The sequence below is a fragment of the Phyllobates terribilis genome, unplaced genomic scaffold, assembly GCF_046119375.1.
Source record: "Phyllobates terribilis strain yellow unplaced genomic scaffold, ASM4611937v1 Scaffold_169__1_contigs__length_4117513, whole genome shotgun sequence".
Taxonomy (NCBI): domain Eukaryota; kingdom Metazoa; phylum Chordata; class Amphibia; order Anura; family Dendrobatidae; genus Phyllobates; species Phyllobates terribilis.
The window spans coordinates 1,996,177-2,008,988 of NW_027362929.1; the positions used below are offsets into that span (position 1 = coordinate 1,996,177).

The following is a 12,812-nucleotide window of genomic DNA, read 5'->3' on the forward strand; positions in this document are numbered from 1 at the left end:
CAGGTATATAAAGGCTCAGAGCCTATTATGACACGCGCAGCCAGCGTTCCATTGCCACATTCCGTCTACTGCAGGCGGGATACCTGGATGGCTGAATGTCACTGAGAAGCTCACAGAGACCGCCATAAGCAACAGTTTAAAAGAATGCCACAGACTAATCAACCAAACTTTTTGGGTTGGTTTCTCTTTTATAGTCTGCAGGCATTAAATGAAAGAAGTCAGTGTTCCAGCAGAGGGAGACAACGTTTCAGAAAAGGCATTGTAGCAAACCAAAAAAGAAATTTTAAGCGCAGCAGAGTAACCAGCTCACATACCTGTTAGCTCAGGTGAGTTTAAAAGGCTGCTGTTGATAACAAGGGCATTTGCTAAATAGATGGTGTGTGTGCAACAATATACTGAAAGGTCAATTATATTGTGCAGCTTATCTCACCACCTGTAGTTATTTAGGTGAAAGCTCCAAAATGCTTGCCTAATATGTCTGTTTATCCAAAAGGAAGTATAGAGGGAGAGCTAGATAGATAGCATTGCATTACATTACATTACATGGCAATGCAATGCACAGTTGCTGAAGTTGAACCAAAATGAGCTTGTCATCTGGCTTCTGCAACTTTTAACATGAAAAATCCAATGAGGAGAAGAAAAGCAAAGCCAAAGAGTCCATCCCAAAATCCGACAAACAAGCAAAATGAACAAAAAGCATTGAATTCAATTCTTTCTGATTTTAGAAACTGCATTAAAGAAGGGGTGCACCGGTCCTGGAGATACTGCAATACCAGGTCAATGCGTGGAGTGGACAGAGCAAGCTCTTTTTCCATCTCCCTGTTCTAAAAATCCATTTAATATATGGTCCCCAGATAGGGGACGTATCAGATATTAAACTGATAAGAACAGATACTACACTTGATCTTAGCCAAAAGGCCGAGAAGCGATAACCAGAATTGGTTTCCGACTACGGTGCCACCCAAGGATTCTGAAAAGTCCATTTGTGGAGATGGCCACCTGGACTCCCGTTAAGAAGACATGCTGTCAACCTCTAGATCCCTCACATGCCTGCACTTTTCGGCTTGCTGCTGCTGCAATCCACGCGTTTTAGATCTGCATAACTCCACCTCTTTTAGCACAGTACCCTCAACCCCCGGCTGTTCCCACCCGCCTCAACACCGTTGGAAGGGAGGAGAACCAATTAAGGCGGGGGGGGGGTGGAACGAGCAGCTGTCTACCCTTAGCAGGAGGGTTGCTGATTAATTACCTCTCCTGCTGCTGCTGCTGCTGGCTGTCCAGCAGCAGACTGAAGGTGGCTGCTGCTGTGCGCAGGTATATAAAGGCTCAGAGCCTATTATGACACGCGCAGCCAGCGTTCCATTGCCACATTCCGTCTACTGCAGGCGGGATACCTGGATGGCTGAATGTCACTGAGAAGCTCACAGAGACCGCCATAAGCAACAGTTTAAAAGAATGCCACAGACTAATCAACCAAACTTTTTGGGTTGGTTTCTCTTTTATAGTCTGCAGGCATTAAATGAAAGAAGTCAGTGTTCCAGCAGAGGGAGACAACGTTTCAGAAAAGGCATTGTAGCAAACCAAAAAAGAAATTTTAAGCGCAGCAGAGTAACCAGCTCACATACCTGTTAGCTCAGGTGAGTTTAAAAGGCTGCTGTTGATAACAAGGGCATTTGCTAAATAGATGGTGTGTGTGCAACAATATACTGAAAGGTCAATTATATTGTGCAGCTTATCTCACCACCTGTAGTTATTTAGGTGAAAGCTCCAAAATGCTTGCCTAATATGTCTGTTTATCCAAAAGGAAGTATAGAGGGAGAGCTAGATAGATAGCATTGCATTACATTACATTACATGGCAATGCAATGCACAGTTGCTGAAGTTGAACCAAAATGAGCTTGTCATCTGGCTTCTGCAACTTTTAACATGAAAAATCCAATGAGGAGAAGAAAAGCAAAGCCAAAGAGTCCATCCCAAAATCCGACAAACAAGCAAAATGAACAAAAAGCATTGAATTCAATTCTTTCTGATTTTAGAAACTGCATTAAAGAAGGGGTGCACCGGTCCTGGAGATACTGCAATACCAGGTCAATGCGTGGAGTGGACAGAGCAAGCTCTTTTTCCATCTCCCTGTTCTAAAAATCCATTTAATATATGGTCCCCAGATAGGGGACGTATCAGATATTAAACTGATAAGAACAGATACTACACTTGATCTTAGCCAAAAGGCCGAGAAGCGATAACCAGAATTGGTTTCCGACTACGGTGCCACCCAAGGATTCTGAAAAGTCCATTTGTGGAGATGGCCACCTGGACTCCCGTTAAGAAGACATGCTGTCAACCTCTAGATCCCTCACATGCCTGCACTTTTCGGCTTGCTGCTGCTGCAATCCACGCGTTTTAGATCTGCATAACTCCACCTCTTTTAGCACAGTACCCTCAACCCCCGGCTGTTCCCACCCGCCTCAACACCGTTGGAAGGGAGGAGAACCAATTAAGGCGGGGGGGGGGGTGGAACGAGCAGCTGTCTACCCTTAGCAGGAGGGTTGCTGATTAATTACCTCTCCTGCTGCTGCTGCTGCTGGCTGTCCAGCAGCAGACTGAAGGTGGCTGCTGCTGTGCGCAGGTATATAAAGGCTCAGAGCCTATTATGACACGCGCAGCCAGCGTTCCATTGCCACATTCCGTCTACTGCAGGCGGGATACCTGGATGGCTGAATGTCACTGAGAAGCTCACAGAGACCGCCATAAGCAACAGTTTAAAAGAATGCCACAGACTAATCAACCAAACTTTTTGGGTTGGTTTCTCTTTTATAGTCTGCAGGCATTAAATGAAAGAAGTCAGTGTTCCAGCAGAGGGAGACAACGTTTCAGAAAAGGCATTGTAGCAAACCAAAAAAGAAATTTTAAGCGCAGCAGAGTAACCAGCTCACATACCTGTTAGCTCAGGTGAGTTTAAAAGGCTGCTGTTGATAACAAGGGCATTTGCTAAATAGATGGTGTGTGTGCAACAATATACTGAAAGGTCAATTATATTGTGCAGCTTATCTCACCACCTGTAGTTATTTAGGTGAAAGCTCCAAAATGCTTGCCTAATATGTCTGTTTATCCAAAAGGAAGTATAGAGGGAGAGCTAGATAGATAGCATTGCATTACATTACATTACATGGCAATGCAATGCACAGTTGCTGAAGTTGAACCAAAATGAGCTTGTCATCTGGCTTCTGCAACTTTTAACATGAAAAATCCAATGAGGAGAAGAAAAGCAAAGCCAAAGAGTCCATCCCAAAATCCGACAAACAAGCAAAATGAACAAAAAGCATTGAATTCAATTCTTTCTGATTTTAGAAACTGCATTAAAGAAGGGGTGCACCGGTCCTGGAGATACTGCAATACCAGGTCAATGCGTGGAGTGGACAGAGCAAGCTCTTTTTCCATCTCCCTGTTCTAAAAATCCATTTAATATATGGTCCCCAGATAGGGGACGTATCAGATATTAAACTGATAAGAACAGATACTACACTTGATCTTAGCCAAAAGGCCGAGAAGCGATAACCAGAATTGGTTTCCGACTACGGTGCCACCCAAGGATTCTGAAAAGTCCATTTGTGGAGATGGCCACCTGGACTCCCGTTAAGAAGACATGCTGTCAACCTCTAGATCCCTCACATGCCTGCACTTTTCGGCTTGCTGCTGCTGCAATCCACGCGTTTTAGATCTGCATAACTCCACCTCTTTTAGCACAGTACCCTCAACCCCCGGCTGTTCCCACCCGCCTCAACACCGTTGGAAGGGAGGAGAACCAATTAAGGCGGGGGGGGGGTGGAACGAGCAGCTGTCTACCCTTAGCAGGAGGGTTGCTGATTAATTACCTCTCCTGCTGCTGCTGCTGCTGGCTGTCCAGCAGCAGACTGAAGGTGGCTGCTGCTGTGCGCAGGTATATAAAGGCTCAGAGCCTATTATGACACGCGCAGCCAGCGTTCCATTGCCACATTCCGTCTACTGCAGGCGGGATACCTGGATGGCTGAATGTCACTGAGAAGCTCACAGAGACCGCCATAAGCAACAGTTTAAAAGAATGCCACAGACTAATCAACCAAACTTTTTGGGTTGGTTTCTCTTTTATAGTCTGCAGGCATTAAATGAAAGAAGTCAGTGTTCCAGCAGAGGGAGACAACGTTTCAGAAAAGGCATTGTAGCAAACCAAAAAAGAAATTTTAAGCGCAGCAGAGTAACCAGCTCACATACCTGTTAGCTCAGGTGAGTTTAAAAGGCTGCTGTTGATAACAAGGGCATTTGCTAAATAGATGGTGTGTGTGCAACAATATACTGAAAGGTCAATTATATTGTGCAGCTTATCTCACCACCTGTAGTTATTTAGGTGAAAGCTCCAAAATGCTTGCCTAATATGTCTGTTTATCCAAAAGGAAGTATAGAGGGAGAGCTAGATAGATAGCATTGCATTACATTACATTACATGGCAATGCAATGCACAGTTGCTGAAGTTGAACCAAAATGAGCTTGTCATCTGGCTTCTGCAACTTTTAACATGAAAAATCCAATGAGGAGAAGAAAAGCAAAGCCAAAGAGTCCATCCCAAAATCCGACAAACAAGCAAAATGAACAAAAAGCATTGAATTCAATTCTTTCTGATTTTAGAAACTGCATTAAAGAAGGGGTGCACCGGTCCTGGAGATACTGCAATACCAGGTCAATGCGTGGAGTGGACAGAGCAAGCTCTTTTTCCATCTCCCTGTTCTAAAAATCCATTTAATATATGGTCCCCAGATAGGGGACGTATCAGATATTAAACTGATAAGAACAGATACTACACTTGATCTTAGCCAAAAGGCCGAGAAGCGATAACCAGAATTGGTTTCCGACTACGGTGCCACCCAAGGATTCTGAAAAGTCCATTTGTGGAGATGGCCACCTGGACTCCCGTTAAGAAGACATGCTGTCAACCTCTAGATCCCTCACATGCCTGCACTTTTCGGCTTGCTGCTGCTGCAATCCACGCGTTTTAGATCTGCATAACTCCACCTCTTTTAGCACAGTACCCTCAACCCCCGGCTGTTCCCACCCGCCTCAACACCGTTGGAAGGGAGGAGAACCAATTAAGGCGGGGGGGGGGTGGAACGAGCAGCTGTCTACCCTTAGCAGGAGGGTTGCTGATTAATTACCTCTCCTGCTGCTGCTGCTGCTGGCTGTCCAGCAGCAGACTGAAGGTGGCTGCTGCTGTGCGCAGGTATATAAAGGCTCAGAGCCTATTATGACACGCGCAGCCAGCGTTCCATTGCCACATTCCGTCTACTGCAGGCGGGATACCTGGATGGCTGAATGTCACTGAGAAGCTCACAGAGACCGCCATAAGCAACAGTTTAAAAGAATGCCACAGACTAATCAACCAAACTTTTTGGGTTGGTTTCTCTTTTATAGTCTGCAGGCATTAAATGAAAGAAGTCAGTGTTCCAGCAGAGGGAGACAACGTTTCAGAAAAGGCATTGTAGCAAACCAAAAAAGAAATTTTAAGCGCAGCAGAGTAACCAGCTCACATACCTGTTAGCTCAGGTGAGTTTAAAAGGCTGCTGTTGATAACAAGGGCATTTGCTAAATAGATGGTGTGTGTGCAACAATATACTGAAAGGTCAATTATATTGTGCAGCTTATCTCACCACCTGTAGTTATTTAGGTGAAAGCTCCAAAATGCTTGCCTAATATGTCTGTTTATCCAAAAGGAAGTATAGAGGGAGAGCTAGATAGATAGCATTGCATTACATTACATTACATGGCAATGCAATGCACAGTTGCTGAAGTTGAACCAAAATGAGCTTGTCATCTGGCTTCTGCAACTTTTAACATGAAAAATCCAATGAGGAGAAGAAAAGCAAAGCCAAAGAGTCCATCCCAAAATCCGACAAACAAGCAAAATGAACAAAAAGCATTGAATTCAATTCTTTCTGATTTTAGAAACTGCATTAAAGAAGGGGTGCACCGGTCCTGGAGATACTGCAATACCAGGTCAATGCGTGGAGTGGACAGAGCAAGCTCTTTTTCCATCTCCCTGTTCTAAAAATCCATTTAATATATGGTCCCCAGATAGGGGACGTATCAGATATTAAACTGATAAGAACAGATACTACACTTGATCTTAGCCAAAAGGCCGAGAAGCGATAACCAGAATTGGTTTCCGACTACGGTGCCACCCAAGGATTCTGAAAAGTCCATTTGTGGAGATGGCCACCTGGACTCCAGTTAAGAAGACATGCTGTCAACCTCTAGATCCCTCACATGCCTGCACTTTTCGGCTTGCTGCTGCTGCAATCCACGCGTTTTAGATCTGCATAACTCCACCTCTTTTAGCACAGTACCCTCAACCCCCGGCTGTTCCCACCCGCCTCAACACCGTTGGAAGGGAGGAGAACCAATTAAGGCGGGGGGGGGGTGGAACGAGCAGCTGTCTACCCTTAGCAGGAGGGTTGCTGATTAATTACCTCTCCTGCTGCTGCTGCTGCTGGCTGTCCAGCAGCAGACTGAAGGTGGCTGCTGCTGTGCGCAGGTATATAAAGGCTCAGAGCCTATTATGACATGCGCAGCCAGCGTTCCATTGCCACATTCCGTCTACTGCAGGCGGGATACCTGGATGGCTGAATGTCACTGAGAAGCTCACAGAGACCGCCATAAGCAACAGTTTAAAAGAATGCCACAGACTAATCAACCAAACTTTTTGGGTTGGTTTCTCTTTTATAGTCTGCAGGCATTAAATGAAAGAAGTCAGTGTTCCAGCAGAGGGAGACAACGTTTCAGAAAAGGCATTGTAGCAAACCAAAAAAGAAATTTTAAGCGCAGCAGAGTAACCAGCTCACATACCTGTTAGCTCAGGTGAGTTTAAAAGGCTGCTGTTGATAACAAGGGCATTTGCTAAATAGATGGTGTGTGTGCAACAATATACTGAAAGGTCAATTATATTGTGCAGCTTATCTCACCACCTGTAGTTATTTAGGTGAAAGCTCCAAAATGCTTGCCTAATATGTCTGTTTATCCAAAAGGAAGTATAGAGGGAGAGCTAGATAGATAGCATTGCATTACATTACATTACATGGCAATGCAATGCACAGTTGCTGAAGTTGAACCAAAATGAGCTTGTCATCTGGCTTCTGCAACTTTTAACATGAAAAATCCAATGAGGAGAAGAAAAGCAAAGCCAAAGAGTCCATCCCAAAATCCGACAAACAAGCAAAATGAACAAAAAGCATTGAATTCAATTCTTTCTGATTTTAGAAACTGCATTAAAGAAGGGGTGCACCGGTCCTGGAGATACTGCAATACCAGGTCAATGCGTGGAGTGGACAGAGCAAGCTCTTTTTCCATCTCCCTGTTCTAAAAATCCATTTAATATATGGTCCCCAGATAGGGGACGTATCAGATATTAAACTGATAAGAACAGATACTACACTTGATCTTAGCCAAAAGGCCGAGAAGCGATAACCAGAATTGGTTTCCGACTACGGTGCCACCCAAGGATTCTGAAAAGTCCATTTGTGGAGATGGCCACCTGGACTCCCGTTAAGAAGACATGCTGTCAACCTCTAGATCCCTCACATGCCTGCACTTTTCGGCTTGCTGCTGCTGCAATCCACGCGTTTTAGATCTGCATAACTCCACCTCTTTTAGCACAGTACCCTCAACCCCCGGCTGTTCCCACCCGCCTCAACACCGTTGGAAGGGAGGAGAACCAATTAAGGCGGGGGGGGGGTGGAACGAGCAGCTGTCTACCCTTAGCAGGAGGGTTGCTGATTAATTACCTCTCCTGCTGCTGCTGCTGCTGGCTGTCCAGCAGCAGACTGAAGGTGGCTGCTGCTGTGCGCAGGTATATAAAGGCTCAGAGCCTATTATGACACGCGCAGCCAGCGTTCCATTGCCACATTCCGTCTACTGCAGGCGGGATACCTGGATGGCTGAATGTCACTGAGAAGCTCACAGAGACCGCCATAAGCAACAGTTTAAAAGAATGCCACAGACTAATCAACCAAACTTTTTGGGTTGGTTTCTCTTTTATAGTCTGCAGGCATTAAATGAAAGAAGTCAGTGTTCCAGCAGAGGGAGACAACGTTTCAGAAAAGGCATTGTAGCAAACCAAAAAAGAAATTTTAAGCGCAGCAGAGTAACCAGCTCACATACCTGTTAGCTCAGGTGAGTTTAAAAGGCTGCTGTTGATAACAAGGGCATTTGCTAAATAGATGGTGTGTGTGCAACAATATACTGAAAGGTCAATTATATTGTGCAGCTTATCTCACCACCTGTAGTTATTTAGGTGAAAGCTCCAAAATGCTTGCCTAATATGTCTGTTTATCCAAAAGGAAGTATAGAGGGAGAGCTAGATAGATAGCATTGCATTACATTACATTACATGGCAATGCAATGCACAGTTGCTGAAGTTGAACCAAAATGAGCTTGTCATCTGGCTTCTGCAACTTTTAACATGAAAAATCCAATGAGGAGAAGAAAAGCAAAGCCAAAGAGTCCATCCCAAAATCCGACAAACAAGCAAAATGAACAAAAAGCATTGAATTCAATTCTTTCTGATTTTAGAAACTGCATTAAAGAAGGGGTGCACCGGTCCTGGAGATACTGCAATACCAGGTCAATGCGTGGAGTGGACAGAGCAAGCTCTTTTTCCATCTCCCTGTTCTAAAAATCCATTTAATATATGGTCCCCAGATAGGGGACGTATCAGATATTAAACTGATAAGAACAGATACTACACTTGATCTTAGCCAAAAGGCCGAGAAGCGATAACCAGAATTGGTTTCCGACTACGGTGCCACCCAAGGATTCTGAAAAGTCCATTTGTGGAGATGGCCACCTGGACTCCAGTTAAGAAGACATGCTGTCAACCTCTAGATCCCTCACATGCCTGCACTTTTCGGCTTGCTGCTGCTGCAATCCACGCGTTTTAGATCTGCATAACTCCACCTCTTTTAGCACAGTACCCTCAACCCCCGGCTGTTCCCACCCGCCTCAACACCGTTGGAAGGGAGGAGAACCAATTAAGGCGGGGGGGGGGGGGGTGGAACGAGCAGCTGTCTACCCTTAGCAGGAGGGTTGCTGATTAATTACCTCTCCTGCTGCTGCTGCTGCTGGCTGTCCAGCAGCAGACTGAAGGTGGCTGCTGCTGTGCGCAGGTATATAAAGGCTCAGAGCCTATTATGACACGCGCAGCCAGCGTTCCATTGCCACATTCCGTCTACTGCAGGCGGGATACCTGGATGGCTGAATGTCACTGAGAAGCTCACAGAGACCGCCATAAGCAACAGTTTAAAAGAATGCCACAGACTAATCAACCAAACTTTTTGGGTTGGTTTCTCTTTTATAGTCTGCAGGCATTAAATGAAAGAAGTCAGTGTTCCAGCAGAGGGAGACAACGTTTCAGAAAAGGCATTGTAGCAAACCAAAAAAGAAATTTTAAGCGCAGCAGAGTAACCAGCTCACATACCTGTTAGCTCAGGTGAGTTTAAAAGGCTGCTGTTGATAACAAGGGCATTTGCTAAATAGATGGTGTGTGTGCAACAATATACTGAAAGGTCAATTATATTGTGCAGCTTATCTCACCACCTGTAGTTATTTAGGTGAAAGCTCCAAAATGCTTGCCTAATATGTCTGTTTATCCAAAAGGAAGTATAGAGGGAGAGCTAGATAGATAGCATTGCATTACATTACATTACATGGCAATGCAATGCACAGTTGCTGAAGTTGAACCAAAATGAGCTTGTCATCTGGCTTCTGCAACTTTTAACATGAAAAATCCAATGAGGAGAAGAAAAGCAAAGCCAAAGAGTCTATCCCAAAATCCGACAAACAAGCAAAATGAACAAAAAGCATTGAATTCAATTCTTTCTGATTTTAGAAACTGCATTAAAGAAGGGGTGCACCGGTCCTGGAGATACTGCAATACCAGGTCAATGCGTGGAGTGGACAGAGCAAGCTCTTTTTCCATCTCCCTGTTCTAAAAATCCATTTAATATATGGTCCCCAGATAGGGGACGTATCAGATATTAAACTGATAAGAACATATACTACACTTGATCTTAGCCAAAAGGCCGAGAAGCGATAACCAGAATTGGTTTCCGACTACGGTGCCACCCAAGGATTCTGAAAAGTCCATTTGTGGTGATGGCCACCTGGACTCCCGTTAAGAAGACATGCTGTCAACCTCTAGATCCCTCACATGCCTGCACTTTTCGGCTTGCTGCTGCTGCAATCCACGCGTTTTAGATCTGCATAACTCCACCTCTTTTAGCACAGTACCCTCAACCCCCGGCTGTTCCCACCCGCCTCAACACCGTTGGAAGGGAGGAGAACCAATTAAGGCGGGGGGGGGGTGGAACGAGCAGCTGTCTACCCTTAGCAGGAGGGTTGCTGATTAATTACCTCTCCTGCTGCTGCTGCTGCTGGCTGTCCAGCAGCAGACTGAAGGTGGCTGCTGCTGTGCGCAGGTATATAAAGGCTCAGAGCCTATTATGACACGCGCAGCCAGCGTTCCATTGCCACATTCCGTCTACTGCAGGCGGGATACCTGGATGGCTGAATGTCACTGAGAAGCTCACAGAGACCGCCATAAGCAACAGTTTAAAAGAATGCCACAGACTAATCAACCAAACTTTTTGGGTTGGTTTCTCTTTTATAGTCTGCAGGCATTAAATGAAAGAAGTCAGTGTTCCAGCAGAGGGAGACAACGTTTCAGAAAAGGCATTGTAGCAAACCAAAAAAGAAATTTTAAGCGCAGCAGAGTAACCAGCTCACATACCTGTTAGCTCAGGTGAGTTTAAAAGGCTGCTGTTGATAACAAGGGCATTTGCTAAATAGATGGTGTGTGTGCAACAATATACTGAAAGGTCAATTATATTGTGCAGCTTATCTCACCACCTGTAGTTATTTAGGTGAAAGCTCCAAAATGCTTGCCTAATATGTCTGTTTATCCAAAAGGAAGTATAGAGGGAGAGCTAGATAGATAGCATTGCATTACATTACATTACATGGCAATGCAATGCACAGTTGCTGAAGTTGAACCAAAATGAGCTTGTCATCTGGCTTCTGCAACTTTTAACATGAAAAATCCAATGAGGAGAAGAAAAGCAAAGCCAAAGAGTCCATCCCAAAATCCGACAAACAAGCAAAATGAACAAAAAGCATTGAATTCAATTCTTTCTGATTTTAGAAACTGCATTAAAGAAGGGGTGCACCGGTCCTGGAGATACTGCAATACCAGGTCAATGCGTGGAGTGGACAGAGCAAGCTCTTTTTCCATCTCCCTGTTCTAAAAATCCATTTAATATATGGTCCCCAGATAGGGGACGTATCAGATATTAAACTGATAAGAACATATACTACACTTGATCTTAGCCAAAAGGCCGAGAAGCGATAACCAGAATTGGTTTCCGACTACGGTGCCACCCAAGGATTCTGAAAAGTCCATTTGTGGAGATGGCCACCTGGACTCCCGTTAAGAAGACATGCTGTCAACCTCTAGATCCCTCACATGCCTGCACTTTTCGGCTTGCTGCTGCTGCAATCCACGCGTTTTAGATCTGCATAACTCCACCTCTTTTAGCACAGTACCCTCAACCCCCGGCTGTTCCCACCCGCCTCAACACCGTTGGAAGGGAGGAGAACCAATTAAGGCGGGGGGGGGGTGGAACGAGCAGCTGTCTACCCTTAGCAGGAGGGTTGCTGATTAATTACCTCTCCTGCTGCTGCTGCTGCTGGCTGTCCAGCAGCAGACTGAAGGTGGCTGCTGCTGTGCGCAGGTATATAAAGGCTCAGAGCCTATTATGACACGCGCAGCCAGCGTTCCATTGCCACATTCCGTCTACTGCAGGCGGGATACCTGGATGGCTGAATGTCACTGAGAAGCTCACAGAGACCGCCATAAGCAACAGTTTAAAAGAATGCCACAGACTAATCAACCAAACTTTTTGGGTTGGTTTCTCTTTTATAGTCTGCAGGCATTAAATGAAAGAAGTCAGTGTTCCAGCAGAGGGAGACAACGTTTCAGAAAAGGCATTGTAGCAAACCAAAAAAGAAATTTTAAGCGCAGCAGAGTAACCAGCTCACATACCTGTTAGCACAGGTGAGTTTAAAAGGCTGCTGTTGATAACAAGGGCATTTGCTAAATAGATGGTGTGTGTGCAACAATATACTGAAAGGTCAATTATATTGTGCAGCTTATCTCACCACCTGTAGTTATTTAGGTGAAAGCTCCAAAATGCTTGCCTAATATGTCTGTTTATCCAAAAGGAAGTATAGAGGGAGAGCTAGATAGATAGCATTGCATTACATTACATTACATGGCAATGCAATGCACAGTTGCTGAAGTTGAACCAAAATGAGCTTGTCATCTGGCTTCTGCAACTTTTAACATGAAAAATCCAATGAGGAGAAGAAAAGCAAAGCCAAAGAGTCCATCCCAAAATCCGACAAACAAGCAAAATGAACAAAAAGCATTGAATTCAATTCTTTCTGATTTTAGAAACTGCATTAAAGAAGGGGTGCACCGGTCCTGGAGATACTGCAATACCAGGTCAATGCGTGGAGTGGACAGAGCAAGCTCTTTTTCCATCTCCCTGTTCTAAAAATCCATTTAATATATGGTCCCCAGATAGGGGACGTATCAGATATTAAACTGATAAGAACAGATACTACACTTGATCTTAGCCAAAAGGCCGAGAAGCGATAACCAGAATTGGTTTCCGACTACGGTGCCACCCAAGGATTCTGAAAAGTCCATTTGTGGAGATGGCCACCTGGACTCC

General features: G+C 44.9%; 10 non-coding genes across 10 annotated transcripts; all 10 read right to left on the minus strand.

Moving 5' to 3' along the window:
* Positions 1–739: 739 nt before the first annotated feature.
* Positions 740–930, minus strand: LOC141208781 (U2 spliceosomal RNA). The gene has a single exon (XR_012278995.1). It is a non-coding gene; the product is annotated as a U2 spliceosomal RNA (small nuclear RNA).
* Positions 931–2,050: 1,120 nt separating this feature from the next.
* LOC141208782 (U2 spliceosomal RNA) lies at positions 2,051–2,241 on the minus strand. Its single transcript, XR_012278996.1, has one exon. It is a non-coding gene; the product is annotated as a U2 spliceosomal RNA (small nuclear RNA).
* A 1,121-nt stretch (positions 2,242–3,362) lies between these two features.
* Positions 3,363–3,553, minus strand: LOC141208783 (U2 spliceosomal RNA). The gene has a single exon (XR_012278997.1). It is a non-coding gene; the product is annotated as a U2 spliceosomal RNA (small nuclear RNA).
* A 1,120-nt stretch (positions 3,554–4,673) lies between these two features.
* LOC141208784 (U2 spliceosomal RNA) lies at positions 4,674–4,864 on the minus strand. The gene has a single exon (XR_012278998.1). It is a non-coding gene; the product is annotated as a U2 spliceosomal RNA (small nuclear RNA).
* Positions 4,865–5,984: 1,120 nt separating this feature from the next.
* LOC141208785 (U2 spliceosomal RNA) lies at positions 5,985–6,175 on the minus strand. Its single transcript, XR_012278999.1, has one exon. It is a non-coding gene; the product is annotated as a U2 spliceosomal RNA (small nuclear RNA).
* Positions 6,176–7,295: 1,120 nt separating this feature from the next.
* LOC141208786 (U2 spliceosomal RNA) lies at positions 7,296–7,486 on the minus strand. The gene has a single exon (XR_012279000.1). It is a non-coding gene; the product is annotated as a U2 spliceosomal RNA (small nuclear RNA).
* A 1,120-nt stretch (positions 7,487–8,606) lies between these two features.
* Positions 8,607–8,797, minus strand: LOC141208787 (U2 spliceosomal RNA). Its single transcript, XR_012279001.1, has one exon. It is a non-coding gene; the product is annotated as a U2 spliceosomal RNA (small nuclear RNA).
* Positions 8,798–9,921: 1,124 nt separating this feature from the next.
* On the minus strand, positions 9,922–10,112 carry LOC141210250 (U2 spliceosomal RNA). Its single transcript, XR_012280423.1, has one exon. It is a non-coding gene; the product is annotated as a U2 spliceosomal RNA (small nuclear RNA).
* A 1,120-nt stretch (positions 10,113–11,232) lies between these two features.
* On the minus strand, positions 11,233–11,423 carry LOC141210251 (U2 spliceosomal RNA). The gene has a single exon (XR_012280424.1). It is a non-coding gene; the product is annotated as a U2 spliceosomal RNA (small nuclear RNA).
* A 1,120-nt stretch (positions 11,424–12,543) lies between these two features.
* LOC141208788 (U2 spliceosomal RNA) lies at positions 12,544–12,734 on the minus strand. Its single transcript, XR_012279002.1, has one exon. It is a non-coding gene; the product is annotated as a U2 spliceosomal RNA (small nuclear RNA).
* Between the last annotated feature and the right edge of the window lie 78 nt (positions 12,735–12,812).